Raw genomic sequence first — 13,848 nt, 5'->3', positions numbered from 1 at the left:
AACTTCAGCCTGGGAGATTGCCACCATATTGCTGCTTTCAGCTGCCTGCAGCTAAAAATACCCGTGCTGCCGTGCAGCAGGCGCTGCGAGAGTCTGCTCGGCTTTCCTCTTGAAGGAGGAGAGCTGCCTGACCGTGTGAGGTGCTTGGGGAATCGCGCGTTTGCTGAGCCGCGTTGCCATTTTGCTTCTTCCAACCCCAAAAAAAAAAAAATAGGAAAAAAAAAATGTGGGAAGAGTTGTTCTGGCTGGAGTTCCCTTTCTGACAACAATAGCAGAGCCGGGGTGGGGTGCACTGAGGACTCGTAGCGATGCGAAGTGCCCGAGGATCGCTCTCCCGAGCTGCGCAGACGTCCTCACGTGATGTGCTGGTGCTGTTTAGTCTTCTGCACGGCCAGCAGCGTTCCTGCGACAGGCTGTCGAAATAGTTTTGACCACTTCTGTCTCTCGTAAGCAGAAGTGATTAAGAATGCTTTGTCTGCACCCCATGGCGTTCGCTCTGCTGCATTCCCTCGTTCAGCCGTGCTCGTTTGGTTGTAATTTAGCCCTTTTTCTCTGGCTGAGGAAGAATGAAAGCCTACCAGACGAGCACCTATAAACAGTAGTTAGAGTTATTGCTACCTCTGCGCGCCGTGATTCATCGGGGAGGCAGACAGCTCGCAGCCCTGCCATCTCCCTGCAGTTCAGACACACTCGGATGTTGTGCTTCAGCGGCGCTGGCGGAGAGGCCTGGGCGGCGATGCGTGGTGCTGGGGAGGCTTCGTTTCTAGGTAACTCCCGCGAATATTGCGCGGCAGCGCGAGGGCTAGTTGGGGCACGGCGCGGGTGGCTGCTGGTGGTGAGTTCACTGCCTTGCGTGGAACAGCTCGGGGGCTGGTGCCCCGGCAGCGAGCTGGGACTTGAATCCCTCCTGCCCCTGCCAGCGGGAGGCTGTGCTGGGTGCTCGGGCTGTGGGACCTGCTGCTGGTGTGCGGCGTGGGGCACAGCGCTCGCTCTTCTCCCCGTGCCAGCTCCTGCCTCACGCTATTTGGAATTTGTGGTGTTTGTCTCCTTCCGTGCCTGCCTTCACCTTGGCTCCCAATGTAGGGGCTACGTGTGCTGCAACTGCCTGTGCTCCCGAGGCTGTGTCGGTGTGAGGTAGGGACAGGGCTCGGGCACGGGCACACCGAGCAGCCCGTGAGGAAACTGCCTTTAAAACAGGGACGGCGTGAGAGGGACTCAGGCTTAAAATTAGAACCGCTCGTGATGCGCGCTCGTAGTTGTTTACCTTGAACCATAATTATCTTATTTCCTGCGTTAAAATGTCACGTCAGCTCGCCGAAGCAAGATTTGATGACAAAGGGATTGTTTTTAGCCACCAGCAGAGCAAAGAACACTGCAAGCGTGTGTCCAGGGCTGCTTTTATAACCTAAGTGCCGCACGCTCGGGGCCCTGAGCTGGCTCTGGAGGCTGCGTGGGCTCACGGGTAGGCCGCTTGGCCGGGGATCAAGGGACTCCGCTCTAATCCCAGCTCTGTCCTTTTGTCCTCTGCGTGTTTTCCTTGCCACCCTCCGTGCGGCTTGTTTGCTCCGGGGCGGGCCGTGTCCACATTCCCCGGGCGCGAAACCCCTTCCCCAGGGCTTTGAGCACATTTTAACGCTCACATTTTTCGTGTTGCTCTGTGCAAGGCTGTGGGGGTGGCCGCAATGTGCTGGGCGGAGCGGGTGACCTGTCCTGGAGAAGCTGCCCCCCGTTTTCTCCCTTTTTCTCTCTGTGTGCGCTCCTGTAGGCAGGACGGTGACTCCCCCGACTCCTCCTTGGCTAATAAGTGTTTTTTAAGAAACGCCATGCCTGCATCCTTCTCACAAATCAGCTTTCAGGAGGGAAATAGTTGGGTTATTAATAGCAACCTGGATCCCATTTGCCACCGAGTTGCATGGTTACAAATACGCGACGCTAAAAGGTGACAAATGTGGCTGGCTCTTTTTTTTTTTTTTTCCTCGAGAATGCTCTGTGTCTTCTCAGTGTGTTAAAACTGAGCAGGGAGGAAGAGAAATTGCAGACTCGTGTTTTTGAGGAGAGTGGCAGTGCTCCTACCCTGGCAGCCTTGTCCTTTGCTTAGGACTTCCAGCGGGAATGGGAGTGGAGTGGGTGAGTGAGGGGCTCCTGGGAGAGCTCAGGAAGGAGGCGAGGTGTGTGTTTGTCCTGCCTCTCACTCTCGTGTCCAAGAGGAATGAGAGAATGCCCCTGAAGTGTGCCCCAGCGGTGATCTAACTTCAAATTGCCGGTTTAATTGCACGGAACGCGCTTGTCTTCATTGCGTTGTTGGAGGCCGGCATCGTGGAGCTTAACTAGGGCAAGGCAAAGCTCCCCAGAGGATTTTGTTTGGCTTCCTTGGGTTCAGTTCAGCACGGGGAGCTGTGTGCGTGCGGCAGTGCTGCTCTTCAGCTTCAAAACTCTCCTTTGAGCGTCCCTCCTGGTGGCTGTCGGCGTGTTTATTCCGCCGCTTACATTTTGGGTGGCAGCAGTTCCCCTGTCACGGGGCTATCGCTGCCCGCACGCGGTGGGTAGGGCTCCCAGGGCCCTGACAGACGTCAGCTGGAGGAGCTGGCACCAGGGCTTGTTTGCCAGATGAAGCTGTTGCAACGCTGTTGTAGGTACTCGTGGACAGGGGTTGAGTAATCTGCTGGCCGCTCTTTGGTACGGGCTGAATTTCTGCAGCCTTCTGCTACATGCTGTTTCCTAGTGCTAGATTAATTCTTCAGTTTTCCCATAAACCTTTCTAATTTGTCAGCATCTGGGAGTGTTATTGCTCATGCTGTTGACTGTAGTAGCGCTGTTTTTCCTTCTTTTTTCTTGTTTGTGAGCCCAAGAAGAGCGTTTGTTGGCTTTGCCTCCTGCCTTTTACTTGAACTTGGTTTTTGCCGGTGTCTGCGTTGACCTGAAAGTCTCTTCCTGGGAAATGCTTTTTACAGTGTTTGCTTTTTGGCTAGATTATGCCCTTCGCTTTACCTGCCCACATGTATGCAGCTGTGTTTAAGCTTTAAAAAAAAAAAAAAAAAGTGCTATTTATACCAGCCTGGTGATTACCTGACTGCAGAATAATTGGCTTGGAAACTTACCCTTCAGATGGGGCTCGGCAAGTGTGTAGGACACGGGAGTTGCAATTTCTTCTCTTCGTTTTCATGCGAACTAAAAATAATCGCGGAGCAGTTCTGCTTTGAGAAGGCTCGCCGTGGTGCATCCCGTGCCTCTCTCCGATGGCTGAGGAGTTGACAGCGTGCGGCGTGTGGAAATAACCAGCTGGAAGCTCCGTAGGGTTCGGCGTTGAGTTCTGTCTGGGTGGCTGACCAGTCCGGGTTAGACGACAGCATGTGATAGTGCTGGGTGTGTTTTTTTTCCCCAGAAGGGCTTGCTCACAAGCGTAGTGTGTGTGCTCATTTCTCTGCTTGCTGCTAAGAAGTCCTTCAGAGCACGGCACTGGCTCTCTGAGCACATGGCACTGGAGCAGGCTCAGCCCTTTAGTAAAGAAACGAACCCGGATGCGCATCCTTTGCAAGAAATTCAACCAGGTTATGAAGTTGAAATTGGAGCTCTAAAAACAAAAAACGGTGAGGGTCTGGGGGTTTTGGGAAGCACTGGGGTTATTCTACTGGGACGTCTGCAGCTTGGGAGGCTGCTGCAGTGCCGGCACCCAACCTCCTCCTCGCCATCAGTCGCTGGAAGCTAGAGCTGTGCCAAGGAGAGCGGCGTTAAGGCTCCTTCGTGCACTTGCTGAGGGCACTGGATGATCTTTACGGTGCTTTTATGACTAGCAGAGTTTGTTTTTCGCTTGTGCAGACGAAATCACAGCATGGAAAGCGGCGTGTCCTCCAGCCCGGCGGAACGAGTCTTGTCTCTGCTTGCTGGTACAGAAGGGCAAGCCGGAGCCTTGAGCTTCGGCCCAAGGTTGGTTAAGGAAATTGCAGGAGCTGTATTTTGACTTAATACTTTCCACTCATCAGAGAAGCCACAGAAGGGTGGTAAGGGTGAAGGAGGAGAGATGAGAGAACGAGCTTGTGTGTTTCCAGAGCTCTTAATTGTGTGCACAGAACTGAAAAACCTGGTCCAGTGGAAACTGTTCGGGCTTGCTCTGCTCTTCTGCCACATCACTCCAAGAAAAAAAAACGAGTTACTTACAGTTAACTTTTTTTTAACTCTGCCAAATACCTCTCGGGCTGCTTGCACAGATCTTTCCAGGAGGAACTGGGGGGTGGTTATGTAACCTGGGGGGTTAGCAGTTCCCCCGTAGGGGTAGGGGATTCAGGTGTCTCACACTGGTTGTCTTGTTTCTTCATAATAAAATTGAAATGTCAGGTAACTCCAGAGCTTGTTGCTCTGCTCATGTGGTGGTTGCAAGGGTTAACGCCAGTGAGGTGTTAGGGGAGCCTTTTGCTGATAATTAGTTTTTTAGTCTAATGCAATTTCAACCCAAAATTGAAACGTTTCTGCACTATCTTTTGACCTACTGAAATGAATTGCAGAATTTTTATTCAAACCTCCCAAGTCTTATTTCTATAAAAGGGAACACAGAAATGTACCGTACACAAACGCCTGGGCACGTTCTCCTTATGAGCGTGGTGCTCGCGGTATTTATAAAGCAGCCAGCAGCGGTGCTCAGGCACTCCTCGGGGTCACCCCGGAGTATTTGGTGCTGGAAGCTCGCTCAGGCGTCTGTACCAGCGCGTAAATACTGGGAGTAGTGCAGCTGAATGAGCTGAAAACACCCAGGTCTTGAGGAGTACCCAAAACACATCAAAACTGGTTATTTGATGCCCCAAATCCTGTTTGTTTTCCTTTCATTGCAGGCCTGTAAATAACTCGGTGCTTCCTGAATTTAGACTGGTGTCAGCCCTCAATTTCTTGGGGACGGCGTTGTCCCTATCAGACTTCCAGTTAAAATGCTGAAAGGACAACTTGGTTCCGCAGGCCGTGATTCAGGAACCGCATCTTTCCCTTCATGCTTTTTTTTATGGGATAAATTGAGCCTTAGGCTCCTCAGCCCACACGTAGGTAGCTTGTTTTGCTCTTGAGGACAACACCAGCTTATTTTGTGTTTTTATCAGATGGCAAAGATGGAAGGGTTTTGAGCAATGCAGATGTAGCGTACTTATCTGCAGGGCAAAATAGAGGAACTTGGAGCCCAGGAATACATCGTCTGCTTAGCTTCTGAAAGTAAAACGCAACTCGATTGCTTAACGCTGGAGCTCTTCCCGTTTTGTCACACTTGAGCATACTGAAGGGTGTTTTCTTTTTCTGAAAAACAAAAGCGCTGGTGGAATGCTCTCTGCTTTGCTTTTCCACTTGAGTAATCGCTGCTGCGTGAGCATCGCTGGGTGCCTGCCGAAAGGCTCGCTGCTGCGCGGGTCGCAGTGGAAGGCAGCGTGTATGGTGCATGGCCCTGGGAGCCCCGTGAGCACGGTGGGGTGCTCAGCCTGCCTCGGGGTGGTTCGTCTGTGAGCCACTGATAGTGCACGGGCAGTTGGGTTGAGGGCACGGCATTTATCTCTGATTCCTGCCAGGTCCTTGGGATCGGCTCCTGCCCTGCTCTGAGCGCTGCCGAGGGGCTCTGCTCTGCTGGGCCTGGAGGTCTGCAGGAGCAGCGGGACCCTCAGGGTGAGCTCTGGGCAGAGCAGGGTGACCATGAGAGGCTCCTTCCTCAGCACGTGGTGCTCCATCCAGAGCTCACGTCTTGGACTCATCTGCCACAACCAGGCAGGAGCACGGCCCCGCTGCAGGAGGTGGCTGCGGGTGTTCCTGGGAGCCGTGTGGGGTCTTGGTGCTGCCTGCTTGCAGGTTGCTGAGTTGTAGGGTGCCTTTATAACTTCTGAAAGCGAATCCTTCTCATCCCTAGCAGTGAGGAGGATGGGTGTTTGCAGGCGGGGTGCTGCGTAAGGCTGGGCCTGGCCGAGTTGCTCTCTGCCTGCCCATGGAGTGTGCATTTCTGGACTGGTCACGGCCCTCGGGAGGCTGAGCTGTTGGACGTGCTCCTCCTCGTGCTCCCCAGCTCAGGTACCGGAGCTTATCTCAGAGCACAGCCGCATCGGTGTCGTGTGTATTCCCCGGTGTATCTTCTCAGTGAAGCCCTCGGAGAGATCCCTCATTGAAATTCTGTCTTTTCTGTAAATTATGTTGCGGGAGGCAGCTGCGAGCCGTGGAGCAGGGCTCTCCTTCTCTCCGGGGATTTCTTCATTCACAAGTTGGCGTAAGCCAGGATCCGAACCCGACGCCGATATCCCGCCACGCTGCTTAGTTCTGGATCACCACGGAGCCTGAATTACTGCAGGTCTGCTTTCAAAGCAAAATGCACCTCTTTGCTTCAAAGAAGTGCTAATATGGAGAAACAGACCTGCTTGCTTGCCGGGTCGGCCTCGTTTGGTTGAGAGGAGGCTTCGGGATGCGGCTCTTACTGCCTGCAGCATGGGGATTGCAAGGAGAACCTTCCCGCGTTGTTGATCACATTCAGGAATAACTGGGCTTATAAACCTATGAAAAGTGATTAAAATTGACCAGTGATCCTTTAAGTGACTGCATCAGTGCGGAGGGGATGTACTTTCATTCTTCCTTGCGGCCACCAGCCTGTGAAGCCGCCTCCTGCCCAGCATTCGTGGCCCTGCTGGCACTGCTTGGAGGCAGCTCTGCGTACTCCAAGTGTTTGGTCCCTTTGGGTTCACATCTTGTGATTACACGGGGCTTGTCGACTTCAAACACCGACTTAGCTCCTGTACAGACACAAGATAACCTTTTATTAAAGAAGTCTGAATTACTGGATCCCCAGTTTTTTCAGTGACTGCCAGCAGAAGCGGTGCTGCGGGTGAAGTTACTGATCTGCCTGGGAGCGCAGCGGTGATCGATAACTAATCATGGGGAAACTGCTGAGGACAGCACGGGCAGTGGTAAAGAGCAGGAGCTGGGGGAAGGCCCCACCACCCTGAGTTTCTAATGGCCCTGGCTCTTACCCAGGTGCCAAATTACTGTGTGCTAATCTGAGAGCATCACAGGCCTCGAAAAACTCGGCTGGTTTGGAGCTAGAATCTGGTCTCGTGGCACACTCAGCCGCTTGGTGCTTGTACCAGCACTTCAGCACGAAGGGAGACGTAATGTTGGCCGTGTTGTGTGGTGGAAAGGTCTTGTGCAGCTGGCTCAGCACGCACCCGAGTGCCCCAGCCGTGTGGTGAGCTCGCAGGAGCAAGAGCAAGTGCCCTGGTGGTGTTTTTTTGGGGATGCAGCTTCATCTCTCTAAGGCTGAGAAATTGGATGGGTAAATCATGAGTTGTGATTTAGGCTTTCAGAAGTACAGGTTGCTCAGAAATGCAAATTGCCCCTGATCCATCTGCAAGTGGGGCACTGTCCCATGGAGTGTCTGCAGCACTTCATGGCACATAGCTTGAAGCCTTGGACGACTTCATTAAAAAAAATAAAATACACCTAATTGCACAAGCTACTTGGCTTGGATGCGGTCACTGGCTCCATGTTACAATACTAATGTATGTTTTGTGTCAGTTATGTAATGAGCAAAATCACTGTAGGCTGGGCAGCAGGTGTAAATAGACCTTCAAAACTGTATTGGCTTATTGTGGGATAGGATTCCTGTAGCCTTTTGTTCGCAATTAGTCCTCACCCACCAGCAAACAGCACTGCTGATCTTCCAGATAGCGCAGCTGGAGGTTGAGCTTCATTTTTCCCCATTGGTGGTTTATCTTCTGTACCTGTTCCAGTGGAGAGCTCTGCCTAGAGCTGTGACTTTTTTTTATGGACAAGAGTACAGAAAGTGTGGTAATGGTGCTGGAGAAGGTGCTGGGCCAGCGTTGTCATTGTGCAAAGAAAGCCAAGCCGGGGACCCCTTTGGTGCCCCACAAGTCGCTTTCCTTGGGAAAAGCGTGAGGGAGCTGCATCTCCCTTCATCTCCAGGGCTTTCCTGGCAGAAAAGCATCAAAGATTGTCATGTGTGTCCTTGTGGTTGTCTGAACCAGTTCACCTGCTGCAGGATTTCCTTTCTCTGAGTGTTCCCTGGTACGGGGTGGGTGGGCTGCGCGGGCTGGGGCCCTCTGCCCTTCACAAGGAATGGGAGCGAAGGAGTAAACGCGGTGCTTTGCCTTGCTTTTTTATTGAAAAGAGCACACTTTGTACTTTGTAGTACCCAATTTGTAACTTTATATCATGCCTTACATAAAATTGCTTGTTGGAAGTTCTCCTTTTAGAAGGAAAGGTAATTTGGAAAGACTCCGGGTTTTCCACTGCTGGCCGGAGCGGCGGCTCAGTCGCGTGGCGCGGAGACCTGGCGATGCGATGGGGTGGGATGGGATGGGGGATTTTGGTGTAGGGCAGCGTGTCCAGTTGGTGCTGAAGCCTTTACCCTGCCTGGGCAGAGCGGCACAACCTGGGGGAGGAAGGCCCAGAGCCCAGGCTTCGGGCTCTGCTTGTCCGAGGCAGACCCTAGCAGTTGGAGCCTGCAGCGTGCTGCCAGCTCCCTGCCTCCTCCAAGTTCCTTCCTGAGCTCTGTGGAAGCGTAGCAGGAGCCCTGACAGCGCTGTTACACACCCAGTGCTCTCTGAAGCTCTGTGTTTTTCCCTCGGAGCACGCTGGTTGCTGCGGACCGAGGTGGGAGCAGAAGTTGGGGACGAGGCGTGCTGCACGCGGGGCTTTGCCCCAGCCCTCCCGTCCCCCTGCTGCCAACCCTCAATGCCCACAGCAGGCATTCTCCCTACAAAAACATCCTTCAGGGGGGCAGCGAGCAAGAGCTGTTCAAAAAAGCTGAAGGAAAAGGTTCAGCTTGTAACAGATTAACTGCCCCTCGCAGGCAGGATCCAAAGGTGTGCTCCGAGAGGCGGCTGCAGCCCGCGGAAGCTGCCCGGGAGGTGAATCAGCACCAGTGCATGCAGGGCAGGTCCTGCTGGCCCCACGGCTCCCAGCACCCCCACGGCGTGGGGACCGGCCCTGCTTGGCCCCACGAGGCCCCCGGGCTGCTGCCAAAACCTCGGGAGCAGGGAGCTGCCGTGTGTGATCCAAAGGGTGGCTGCGGGACGGGGCTGGTGCTCTCAGCAGCTTTCCACGGTTGTTTTCCTTCTGTTCGTGCAGACTTGTTGTCAGATTACTTCTGGATTAGACGAGGGATTTGTACTGGGCGGCCTTCGGGTACTCAAATGTAGCGTGATTGTATTTTGAATGAAATTAAATTGCGTTTTTTAATTTTTTAACGAAATAATTCCTGTGTTTTTCAGATTGCACAGCGTTTTTGGGACACACCTCTGTTGGATTTTAATATATGTCCTGCTAGCAACAGCTTTCAACTATGGAATCGGTAAATATTTGCCTTGCTTCTGTCCAACTCTTCTCTTTTATTACTTAAGTGCTTCTGTCCGTGCTGATGGTTTTTTTTTTAATTGTCTGTAATTTGTGTTTTCTGTGATTTGAAGCAAAATACTGCAGCTTCCATGGAGTAACTTATATGTGCTGCTAACCAGGATTATTTTATGAAATGCTCTTAGTTGTAAGATACCCTTAGATACCCTTTCGTTTGTGTCACTTGGAGCGTAGCACATCTCCCTTTGGATGCAGTGAAGGCAGAAGCTCCTTTCCTGCAGGGGCGAGCCCAGTGCTGGGCTGTGTGGCAGCCTGCGGGGCTCGGCACTGCTGGGGCTGCTCGGTGTGGGTGTCCTCCTGCTTGTGGTCTATCACATCCACTTTTTCTCTTTGTGGTCAAAATGTGTTTCAAAGAAAGCTGTTAGAGATGCCAGTTTACGAATCGTGAGGAGACTAACATTGTTAAACTCGAATCAGGTGGTGTCTGTTTCATTTTGGGCAGGGGAGCCTCCAGATGTGCTGAGGCTACGCCTTTTGGTCAAGGTTAGGATCCCAATTTTTGGTGGCATTAGCAGATGCAGAAAGAGTAGGTTATCCCTGACTGGAATTCAGGGAAAACTTGTGGGTTTGGCCTGAGTGCTGTGAGAGGCTGAGGGCTTGGTGCTGTCCTCCGAGCTGGTGGAAGCGCTGGTTCTGCTCCTTGCATTGGTAGCGTGGGGCCGGGTCCTGCTCTCCTGCACCCTGGCTTGTGGTGTGGGGCTCCCTGGAAGGGTGTCCTGTGCGTGTCCTAAGCGTGGTGGGTGGAGAAGGCTCTGAGCTTCTGCCCTGGTGCTTTGGGTGCTTGTGTGTCCCCCCAGCGCGTGCTGTGATGGGGCTACTGGCGGTGCAGTCTGTACGATGCTACAGGCTGGTGGAGGCGTACAGGTCTGCTCCATCAGGTGACTTCACAAGCTGTAGGCTTCTTTTGTCCTGGGTTTTGAGGAAAAACCACTGTATTTAGTTTATCTATAATAATCCTGAGGTATTCAGATGGAGACAAGACATTATTTTAGCATCCCTTGGTGAATATTAGCAGTGGTAGAAGTGTTTCACGGCGAAACCAAACAGCCGAGGCACTGTGACCGTCCCCTGCTGCCGCGCAGTAATTAAAGGGCATCGGGTGTGGGACCCTGTGCTGCAGTGTGTGCTCACTCTCAATTTAACGAGTGCTCTGCAGTTCCCTGGAAAACACAGCTGAATCCCAGCACTGGTGGCTTATTACCCGTTGTATTTCAGAGTTTGGTGCAAAGAGTTTTCGGTCCGAGTTTTGGCCCAAGTGGTGTTTTGGTTATGGAGCACAAACCATCCTTTTCCAACAGGATCGTGTTAGTTACTGTAACATTCATTTAAATTTACTAAATACGGACTAAATGGCTTGCCCTGACGGATGAGAGCACTGGGCTGGGCTGTGCCTCTCGGGCCTTCTGTTGGCATCAGCAGCTTTTGGGTTCTTACTGGGAGCTTGGAGTCCTGCGCTGTGTCCATGGTGACTGCCCTCGAGACGAGTGTGCCACACGAGCTTTTTCTCCACCTTCAGCCCCTGCTCGCTGTGTGGTTTGTGCTTTGCTGGCATAAAGCCGTGCTCTGTTGCTTGTGGGTCCTGCTGAAGCCGTGGCTGGAGAAGCCCGGTGGAGGAAGGCCGGCGATGTGTCGCGACGTGCTGTCGCACGGCGCAGAATGGGAGCGTTGTTCGAGCTCGGGTGTTTCTCCCACTTCTGGAACAAAGAACGATGCTGCTGTGCGGGTTCCTGAGCCCTGGGAGATCACAGTTGAGTGACCTTTTACAATAAAACAAGCTTCTATCTGCTGCTCTGCAAAGGCAGACGGTTGCATTGCCTAAAACATGTGTTGGTCGGGGTCTCGCTGCACTGCTCTTGACCTGAGCTTCTGGGATGAGGGAGATGGTGGGGCTGGTGTGCTGAGCTCTGAGTCCATAACCTGCTGCTGCCTCCCAAGGAGAGCTCGTGCCCTGTGCTTGGCTTCTGTCCCCGAGGCTGCTGGGGGGACACCTGTGGATGGAAATGCAGGGGGCACAAAAGCAAATGTTACGAGGTTGTTTTGCTTAAAGCACCGTGTGCCCCAGCGCGTGCTGCCGAGGGCGTTGGGTGGGCTCCGCTCTGCTCCCGTGGCTGTTGTGATGTTGTGCTCTTAACCTGATCACCGAGGTACTCTGCTCAGACATCCAGAGGTTTGCAGGGATTGTGTGGGGCAGTTGGAGAGCAAACCCAGCGTGCTGCCTCTGGGGAGGGGCAGGGGGCCTCTTCCACCGCAGGAAGTGTGATGAAAGTCTGAGATTTCTCCATCGTGGTGGACGGCTCCGTATTGCGAAACGCAGGGGTTGCTGCAAACCCAGTACCTTCGGTTCTCTAAACGACGCTCGGTTTCCTCAGCGTCCTGTGGTGATAGAGCCCGTCGAGATGGAGGAAGGGAGCTGGGTTGGGTGCCTGAGGTGCTGGCGTCACGGAGCCAAAATATCAGAGCCCCAACAAGGAGGCAGAGCGCTTCCTGCTGAACTCCTCTGCTTGGAGCAAGCGAGGTTCCCCACGTCAGCTTCTGGCTGCCTGTTTACAGCAAGGACTTGCTGCATTACACCAGGAGACCTCGGGGGCTCGGTCCCCACGCAGGAGCTGGCAGCTGGAGCCATTCACACTCTGCCTTCACTGGGGCAGCACAGGGTCAAGGCTGCTGCAGAGACATCGCAGGGGCTTCTGGTGGCGGTTCTGGCGCTGGCATTTCACAGAGTTCGTAATGAATACGTAGGTGTGCGATTAAAAGGATGAATAAGGTAGTGCTGCTAAACAGAATTGCTTTTCAGAGCTGGAGCCTTGCCTTGTTCTGACCTCCCGAGAAGGATACAATTGTAGAGCCGAGGCCGGTAGTGGAAAAGCAATTACAGTACATGCTTCCAGAATTGAATTGTCCTCTGAAAGTCAGATGCTACAATAATGGCAGCGTTGTTTAGATGGAATGTGACTTTATTTAACTGCTTCAAAACATAAATACAAAACTCAACGTGATGATGAACAGTTCCCAGTTCTGGGGGACCCGAGAGCTCCCCTACGCTGACCTCCCTGCCTGGGGTGGGTGGGTTCTGTAGCCCCCGGCCCTTCCTGCACCCAATAATGGCCAGCACTGCGAGGAGATATGCACAGGAGTTGAATTCAAGCTCAGTGCTTGGAGTCCTGTCTTTGTCATAAGCTGAGGTGGCTTTCTGTGAGCCGAGGTTTCTTCGTGGGTCACAGGGAGGTGGGCGTCTGGACACACAACGCTGCTGAGACCCGCAGGAAGGAGCTTTGAAATCCTTCCCTGCCCCAATGAAAAAGCTGCGTTTTCAGATGTGATCTCAGCACAAGCATTTGATTTGAGTGTTTGAATTGCTGCTGTTACAGTTCCCTGTGTTTTATCAGGATTTGTTAAATTGCGAATGTTACTCACATGCCATTTTTGGCAGCTGCCACCTACGTGCCCTCAATTTGAGCGCACCTTTTCGGAGCAGTGTAGGTAGGGAGGCTCCTCTCTCGCGTGTCAGATGTTGGTGAGCGGAGCGCTTGCGTTAATTCCCTCTCAGTAACCTTTCCACTGCTAATAAGCTCGCCTGGCACGCGTGCGTAGCAGAGCATCTTTAATGATCAGGTTTGAACCGAGCAGGAGCCTCTGTGAGAAACGCGGTGCTCGACTTGTTCTTCGGGCACAGTTCAGGTCTGTGTGCGCTGTGACACAGAAGGAGGCTCTAGCAAGAGAAACCCACAGCCAAATACAACGCTTCTTTCTTCCTCGTGATCTGTTTTGAGCTGGACAAAGCCTTTGCCGTAAATACTTAGAGAATTAAAATAGTTTTTTTGACTCTACTTGGTTTTGAATAATTTTATTTTTGTGAAGGGGCTGTGCTCTGACTGTGATAATCCTCATTTAAAAAAAAAAAAATATTATATACACTGCTAAGTTATAATTTTTAAGCTGATGTGCTCTACCCTTAGGGATCACAGCTGTGTTCAGGAGCACGTTCATTACAGCAAGCTTTTAACAGGGAGGGTGCACAATTTGTTACCTCCAGAAATGAGACCACTTCTTCCACGCAGGAAAGCTCCTGCAGGGTGCATGGGCCCGGTGATGCATGGCGGCAGGATTTTGTGGAGTTTCTCAGCACACAAAGCTGCCGGTCCCCACTTCCATCGTCGTGCTACAAGTGATGTTCCTGGGCATGACCCTTCCAAAAGCAGGAGCTCTCCGAGGAGCCTCCCGCGCTGCAGCTGCTGCATCCGCTGCCGCCTCTGCTGCTTGCCTGGTGTAGCCCCAGCGCACGTTCAGGAGCACCGCTGTGGTCGGTGCCCTGCGAGGTGACACTCTGGGCGTGAGCTGCCGGGCTCTGGAGTGGAACAGCAGCATTACACCAGGCTGGAGTCGCTTGTTTGCAGCAGATATCCATCACGCCGTGATGAAGTGCAGATGATGCGTTTGGCAGCGAGAGGTGCGCAATCTGTTCCTCCCCTA

General features: G+C 52.9%; 1 protein-coding gene across 1 annotated transcript in view; it reads left to right on the top strand.

Moving 5' to 3' along the window:
* ANKRD11 (ankyrin repeat domain containing 11) overlaps window positions 1-13,848 on the top strand; it is a 112,136-nt gene that overhangs the window by 11,329 nt on the left and 86,959 nt on the right. The window contains exon 2 of the mRNA XM_082770028.1: window positions 9,237-9,316. The gene's annotated coding sequence lies outside the window, so the exon portion shown is untranslated. The remainder of the gene's footprint in view (window positions 1-9,236; window positions 9,317-13,848) is intronic.

The sequence above is a fragment of the Aythya marila genome, assembly GCF_965140915.1.
Source record: "Aythya marila genome assembly, chromosome: 12".
In the NCBI taxonomy this organism is placed as follows: domain Eukaryota; kingdom Metazoa; phylum Chordata; class Aves; order Anseriformes; family Anatidae; genus Aythya; species Aythya marila.
Note: the sequence above shows the minus strand (reverse complement) of the source record. Positions and strands in the feature narration are given on the sequence as shown.